A 7795-nucleotide genomic window follows, 5' to 3' on the forward strand; every position below is an offset into this window, starting at 1 on the left:
CGATCCACCGACACTTATGGATTATGCTAGGCCAGGAATGGCCGGTGTAACTAATAGTGTAGTTAGACCCCGTATAAACGCAAATCAATTTGAAATTAAACCTGCTTTGCTTAATATGTTGCAAAACAACGTAACGTTTTATGGACTACCTAACGAAAACCCTAATGCACATTTGACAAATTTCTTAGAAATTTGTGATACTTTTAAAATTACTGATGTAACAGCCGAAGCAATCAAACTTCGCCTCTTTCCTTTCACTTTAAAGGATAAGGCAAAAATTTGGTTAACTTCTATGCCTGCTGCAACATTTGAAACTTGGGACCAATTAGCCCAAGCGTTTTTATCAAAATATTTTCCTTTAGCAAAAACCGCAAGAGTCATCAAAGAGTTGACATCTTTTACCCAAAATAATAATGAAACTCTTTATGAAGCTTGGGAACGTTTTAAAGAACTTCAACGTTTATGCCCACACCACCAACTGCCAGATGCACTTTTAATGCAGACATTCTATAATGGATTAAATCCTACGACTAGAGGTTCATTAGATGCTATGTCTGGAGGGTTATTTATGAAGAAGACGTCCGCCCAAGCAAGAGAACTTTTGGAGGAAATGGCAATCAACAGCAGTATGTGGCCCACAGAGCGTGGACATATACCAACGGCGAAACCATCATCCTCAGGTACATCATCGGTTAACGGTATAATGAATCTTGATCCAGTAGCAATGTTACAAGCCCAATTTTCTGCCTTATCGCACAAAATTGATAAATTTATGGCACCATGCGATCCTAATGATCCAATCCAGAGAGACATTGATTACGAAGGTATGAATGAGTTAGAACAGGTAAACTTTGTCCAAGGACAAAACCAAACTACTAATCCTTATTCTAATACTTATAATCCTGGATGGAGAAATCATCCTAACTTTAATTGGAAAGATGGTAATAATAATAATAATGCAAATGCTAATCAATATCGTATAAATAATTATCAAAATCAAACAAGAGATACGATTAGCACTTTATCTTCAAAAATCGACAAATTTATAGATGCTATGAATGGAAAGGTAAGTAATCAAGACGATGGTTTTAAACGGATCGAAAGTAAATTCGATCAGCTTATCAAAAACCAATCATCTAGCATCCATAATTTGGAGGTTCAAATTGGACAACTTGCTAAATCAATTCCATCCCGCAAAGAGGGAAGTCTTCCCAGCCAAACGGAAGAAAATCCGAAAGAGCATGTTAAGGCTATCACTCTTCGTTCAGGGAAAAACTACTTAGGTCCGGAAATGCCCGGAAATTCAACTTTACCTGGAAATGATTTACCAAAATCCAAAGAAGATACTTTAAAACAAAAAGATACAAAAATTGACTCTAATCCGAAACCTTTTGTACCAAAACCACCTTTTCCACACAGGGTCCGAAATAAGGACCATGATAAACAACTTTTATCATTTTTAGACAAACTTAAAAATTTGCATATAAATTTAACATTCATGGATGCAATTACGCAAATTCCTAACTATGGAAAATTCTTGAAAGATTTAATTTCAAAAAAGATTAGTTGGGAAGGAATTTCATCCATTTCTCTTTCTGAAGATTGTAGTTCGATAGTATCAAGCAAATTACCTACTAAACTCAAAGATCCCGGATGCTTTACCATTCCGTGTACATTGGGAAATATGGAATTCCCAAGTTGTCTTTGCGATTTAGGAGCTAGTATAAACTTGATGCCATTGTCTATTTTTGAAAAATTAGGTTTAGAAGAAGACATCAAACGTACCAATATGATTTTGCAATTAGCGGATCAATCCACTAAAAGACCATATGGTATAATTGAAGACGTTTTGGTGAAAGTTGACAAATTTATTTTTCCTACTGATTTTGTTATCTTAGATTTTGCTTATGATGCTAATTGTCCGCTAATCTTTGGTAGACCGTTCATGAACACGGGACGTGCTCTAGTTGATGTGTCGGAAGGAAAAGTAGTTTTAAGAATAGGTGACGATAAGATCGAGTTCGATATGAATCAAGCGATGAAATATCCTATGGAGGATTTCGCTTGTATGAAGCTTGATTTAGTTGAAGAATGTGTTAATGACATTGTTTAAAGAGAAGAAATAATAGAACCTATAATGGGTGAAGAATTAGAAGATAAGGACCCAGAGCCTTTGATTCGAGAAGATGGACCAGTTCCGCCTTCAGTAATAGTTCCACCTAAATTAGAACTTAAAGAATTACCAAACCATCTGAGATACACTTTCCTAGGCGGAAGTGATACTCTACCTATAATCATCTCTAACAAATTAACAGAAAATCAAGAAGAAAAATTGAAAGAAGTTGTTAGAAATAGAATAGGAAGTATGGGATGGCAAATTTCAGATTTAAAAGGAATTAATCCTAGTATTGTAATGCATAGGATTCACTTAGAAGAAGATAAGCCACCTAAAGCGGATAGACAAAGACGTTTAAATCCGAATATGAAAGAAGTAGTCAAAAATGAGATTACTAAACTTTTAGACAATGGAATCATTTATCCTATTTCGGATAGTGAATGGGTTAGTCCAATCCATTGTGTACCAAAAAAGGGAGGCATAACTGTAGTAAGGAATGATGAAGGTGAATTAATACCTACGCGAACCACCACCGGTTGGAGGGTTTGTATAGATTATAGGAACCTAAATAAGGCAACTATGAAAGATCATTTTCCTTTACCTTTCATCGATCAAATGATCGAAAGGATAGCCGGTCATGCATTTTATTGTTTTCTTGATGGCTATTCCGGATTCTTTCAAATATATATTTACCCGGATGACCAAGATAAAACAACCTTCACATGTCCTTATGGAACATTTGCATATAGAAGAATGCCTTTTGGTCTATGTAATGCACCAGCAACTTTTCAACGTTGTATGACTGCAATTTTTAATGATTTCATCGAAGATATCATGGAAGTATTTATGGATGATTTTTCAGTTTATGGAGATTCTTTTGATGCATGTTTAAAAAACTTAGATAAAGTTCTTTCTAGATGAAAAGAAACGAATTTAGTATTAAATTGGGAAAAATGTCATTTCATGGTTGACGAAGGAATTGTTTTAGGTCATAAAATATCTGAAAAAGGATTAGAAGTGGATAGAGCAAAAACTTCAGTAATAGAAAAATTACCCCCACCAACAACTGTCAAGGGAGTAAGATCATTTCTAGGACATGCAGGTTTTTACAGACGATTTATAAAAAACTTTTCTGTGATTTCCAAACCACTTAGTAATTTTCTTATGAAGGATTCAACCTTCGATTTTAATGAAGATTGTATTAAAGCTTTCGAAACATTGAAAACAGCTTTAGTCAGTGCACCCATAATTGCTAAACCCGATTGGGATTTGCCTTTTGAAATCATGTGTGATGCAAGTGACCTAGCTGTAGGATGTGTTTTAGGTCAAAGAAAGGATAAAAGATTACATGTTATTTACTACGCAAGTCACACATTGTCAGGTGCACAGTTAAATTACACAACAACAGAAAAAGAGATGTTAGCCGTAGTATTTGCATGTGATAAGTTTAGGTCATACTTGTTAGGATCTAAAGTTATTATCTATACAGATCACGCAGCTTTACGTTATCTGTTTGCTAAGAAAGATGCAAAACCGCGTTTGATTAGATGGGTTTTGTTGTTACAAGAATTTGATATAGAAATTAAAGACAAAAAGGGGGTAGAAAACCTTGTTGCCGATCATCTATCAAGACTAGAAGATGAAAATGGTCCTATAGGTGAAACTATCGGTATACGAGATGATTTCCCCGATGAACATCTCTATCAGGTAGAAAGTATCATGTCACCATGGTATGCAGATTTTGCTAATTATCTTGCAACCGATATCGTTCCGGAAGGATTATCTTCCCAACAAAGGAAGAAACTTTTCTTCGATATTAAACAATATTTTTAGGAAGATCCCTTTCTATTCAAATCATGTGGTGACGGGATAATTAGGAGATGCGTCGGAGAAAATGAAAATAAATCTATAATAACGGAATGTCATTCCAGCTCATATGGAGGACATAATGGAGTTAATAAAACGGTAGATAAAATATTGGAATGTGATTTCTTTTGGCCTACGATGTTTAAGGACGTTGGTTCATTTATTACTCGTTGTGATAAATGCCAAAGAACGGGAAATTTAGGAAGGAAAGATGAGATGCCCCTCAAAAACGTGTTGGAAGTTGAAATCTTCGACATGTGGGGAATTGATTTCATGGGACCTTTTCCGCCTTCCAACGGTAAAACTTACATATTAGTAGCCGTTGATTATGTTTCGAAGTGGGTTGAAGCACTTGCAACCCCTACGAATGATTCTAAAGTAGTTGTTAATTTTCTTGACGATATATTTTGTAGATTTGGTTGTCCTAGATTCGTTGTCAGTGATGGCGGTACCCATTTCATAAATCGGAATTTTGATATGCTTATGAAAAAATATGGAGTACGCCACCGCGTGTCAACGCCATACCATCCTCAGTCGAATGGTCAGGCGGAGATCTCAAATAGAGAACTCAAATGGATTCTAGAGAAAACTGTTTCGTCATCAAGAAAAGATTGGTCACAAAAACTCAATAATGCGCTATGGGCATACCGTACTTCATTTAAATCACCAATAGGAATGACTCCATATCGTTTAGTGTATGGAAAAGCATGTCATTTACCAGTAGAATTAGAACATAAAGCCTATTGGGCTATTAGAAAACTTAATTTTGATTTACAACAAGCAAGAAAGAAACGTTTGCTCAATTTAAATGAGTTAGATGAGTTACGACATCTATCGTATGAGAATGCGAGGATTTATAAAGAAAGAGTGAAAAAATGGCACGATGCCAAGATCAAAGTCAAGCACTTTAATGTTGGAGATAAGGTGCTGTTATTTAATTCACGGCTTCGTATATTTCCACGAAAACTTAAGTCCAGATGGACCGGACCGTATTTAGTCGTCAAAACATTCGACTATGGTTCTTTGGAACTTGAGGAAACCAACGGTAATCGTTTTAAAGTTAACGGTAATCGATGTAAAATTTATTACGAAAGTATTTCCGAAATAGGAACTAATTTCGTAACAAGATTTCCTGACATATAAATCATTTCATTTTTCTAATAGTTAGTTTTTATTATTTTTATTTTTATTTTTTTGTTTTGTTTTAAATTATATCATTTTATATTAGAATTTTAGATATATAAAAATTTATTCAAGTCATGATTTTAATTAATTTTTAGGAATTTAATGAGAATTAGAAGAAATTTAGTGATTCTCAGTTGAGAATTTGAAATTCTCAGTTGAGAATTCAAATATATAGAATTCTTGAGAAGGTAGGAAAATTTCTGGACTTATAGAGGATTTGGGATTCTCAGTTGAGAATTCTGACTTCAATAGGTTTCAAATTGACAGGAAAATTTCTGAACTTACCGAGGATGAGGATTCTCGGTAGAGGATCAGAAATTAGGGGTTTTGACAACTGATTTCCGCAAGGAAATCAGCGTGTCGCGACCGCGGGTCAGCATCCTCGGTCGCGACTCGGGGAATTTGTGCAGTAATTGACCCTTGTTCTTTAACTTTTCAGCAGACACAACTTTTCGGAAACGAATAATTGCGTTTCTTCATTTTTTTTAAAAGGTCTGTTTCATGCCTTTTCACCTCAAAATAACACCTCTTTTCATCCTAGGATTTTATAAATAGGTTCTAGAGGTTCAGTTTTCTGTCACTTTCTTTTCATCTCAATCAGAACAATTCTCTGATTTTCTTACCATTTACCAACCCAGAAATTAAGTTCAGAACCTTTCTTCCTTACTCATTCCAAACACCATGACTTCCACAAACACTCATCCTAAGAAAGTTGTTGCTTCACGCACTAAAAATACAGATATATCAGAGCGTTATGGATGTAACTTTCCTATCTTCAATCATGATGAGGGAAGGCGCTTCTTGAGGCTTCGATACACATTCTTTGTCGGAATGTTATACATGGATGACTTTCTTAACGATCAGTTGGGAATCAAAGAAGATATGAGTCGCTACATGGAACGCTTAGGATGGACCAGATTTGTTGATATGAAGTTTCCTATAATTGGAGACTGGATATTAGAGTTCTTCTGTACGGTTCGTTTTGTTAACAAGCGTCGGGTGCGTCTTAGTTTTCGTCGGGATGGCAAAACTTTCACTTTTGGATATCCTGAATTGCATGCTTGGTTTGGTTTTCCCTTGAAGGATACTACCAAACGTCATCATGGAAGAGATATGACATCCACTGATATTTGGCGAATGCTCACCGGCATTTGGCCTTTCAACCCTAAACTTGCCTATAATAAGTCTTTTTATTCCAACTCTATGCTATATTTGCATAAGTTTCTGAGTCACAGCCTGTTCGGTCGCACGTTCAGTAGTGTCGTCCAAGAATCTGATCTTTATGTACTTGGAGATATATTTCAAGGCAACGTGGTTGATTCTTCAAAAATTCTGATGGAGGGTCTTGTTGCCGCATCTAGATCCAAGGCTAAGAAGGTTGGGTTCGGGAATATTATATGTGGAATAATACTAGGGACCAAGGGAAGTATTTCTGTTCCTCGGAGTGATGCTAAATCTTTCGCGACACTAGACTATGAATTTTTAGAATATGAAGGTCTAGTGAAACGAGTTTTTCGATCAGGCCCAAATTTTCTTTCTGCACCAGAACGTCAAGCCTTCGTGCAGATGAAAATAGACCGCTATAGGGCTAAGAAAATCCCGATTGAAAGGGACGAATTTTTAGCATAGCTTTTGTTTATTTTGTTTGTAAATATGTTGTACATATTTCTATTTCAATAAAACTTTCTCTTTTGCATTATATCTTGTTTTTGATTATATGGTTACACTAACATTAAAACTCATTATTCTACACTTATGAATCTATTAAATAAAACTTTAAAGCATTCATTACTAATTAAATGTTAATAACTAAGTTTCAATTCCTTAAATAAAGATTCATTTAACTTACATTAATAAATGAACATAAATGCTTCAATTAATTTGAGTTCCAAACTTTTCCTATTATTAATTTAACATTCGTTAATTAAAGCATTTTCATTTATTTTTCCCATTAATAAGGATAAACCTTTGGTTTTCCTTATCATTTAATGTTTTCCATTTATGTTTTTAAGTACAGATAACATTTCCAAGGAGTTCAGGATAGGATTTATCAAGAAATTACACAAATAGGAGTTACTATGCAGAATTTGGGTGACCATAGGGTGATCCGCGACTGAGAATTATTGAATTCTCGGTAACTTCAGCAATTTCCTTCAAAATTCAGAGAACAATTCGCTGCCAGACGTGATCTGCGGCCGAGAATGGTGCGATCCTCGGTAACTTCAGTAAAAATCCTTCCAAAATACAAAGGAAAATTGGCTGAAACACGCGATTCGCGGCCGCGGATGCGCATCCTCGGTCGCGACACGCGTGATTCTGCAACACCTAGTCCGGATTTTTGGCCTATTTTTCCACCTTTTCCTATTCAACCTCTACCTATTCCTACTCCACCTATTAATCTTCCTATTCAATCCTATATATACCTATTACTTACACAAACCTTACATCACCTCAAATTTTAACCAATCCCCTACTCTTACCTCTTCCCAATACCTTACTTTTACTCTTCCCAATTTCATCATTACCCTTTTCAATCACCTAACCCTTTCAACTTCAAGTCTCCATACAACACTTCTACTTCTTCTTCAACCTCAAGCTTTTATCTCTTTTCATCTTTTTCTCTAAACC

At 35.3% G+C, this 7795-nt stretch overlaps 1 non-coding gene across 1 annotated transcript; it reads right to left on the bottom strand.

The window, feature by feature from the left end:
* Positions 1–373: 373 nt before the first annotated feature.
* Positions 374–480, bottom strand: LOC136216064 (small nucleolar RNA R71). The gene has a single exon (XR_010683058.1). It is a non-coding gene; the product is annotated as a small nucleolar RNA R71 (small nucleolar RNA).
* Positions 481–7795: the final 7315 nt, after the last annotated feature.

Source organism: Euphorbia lathyris, chromosome 1 (genome assembly GCF_963576675.1).
Source record: "Euphorbia lathyris chromosome 1, ddEupLath1.1, whole genome shotgun sequence".
Taxonomy (NCBI): Eukaryota; Viridiplantae; Streptophyta; class Magnoliopsida; order Malpighiales; family Euphorbiaceae; genus Euphorbia; species Euphorbia lathyris.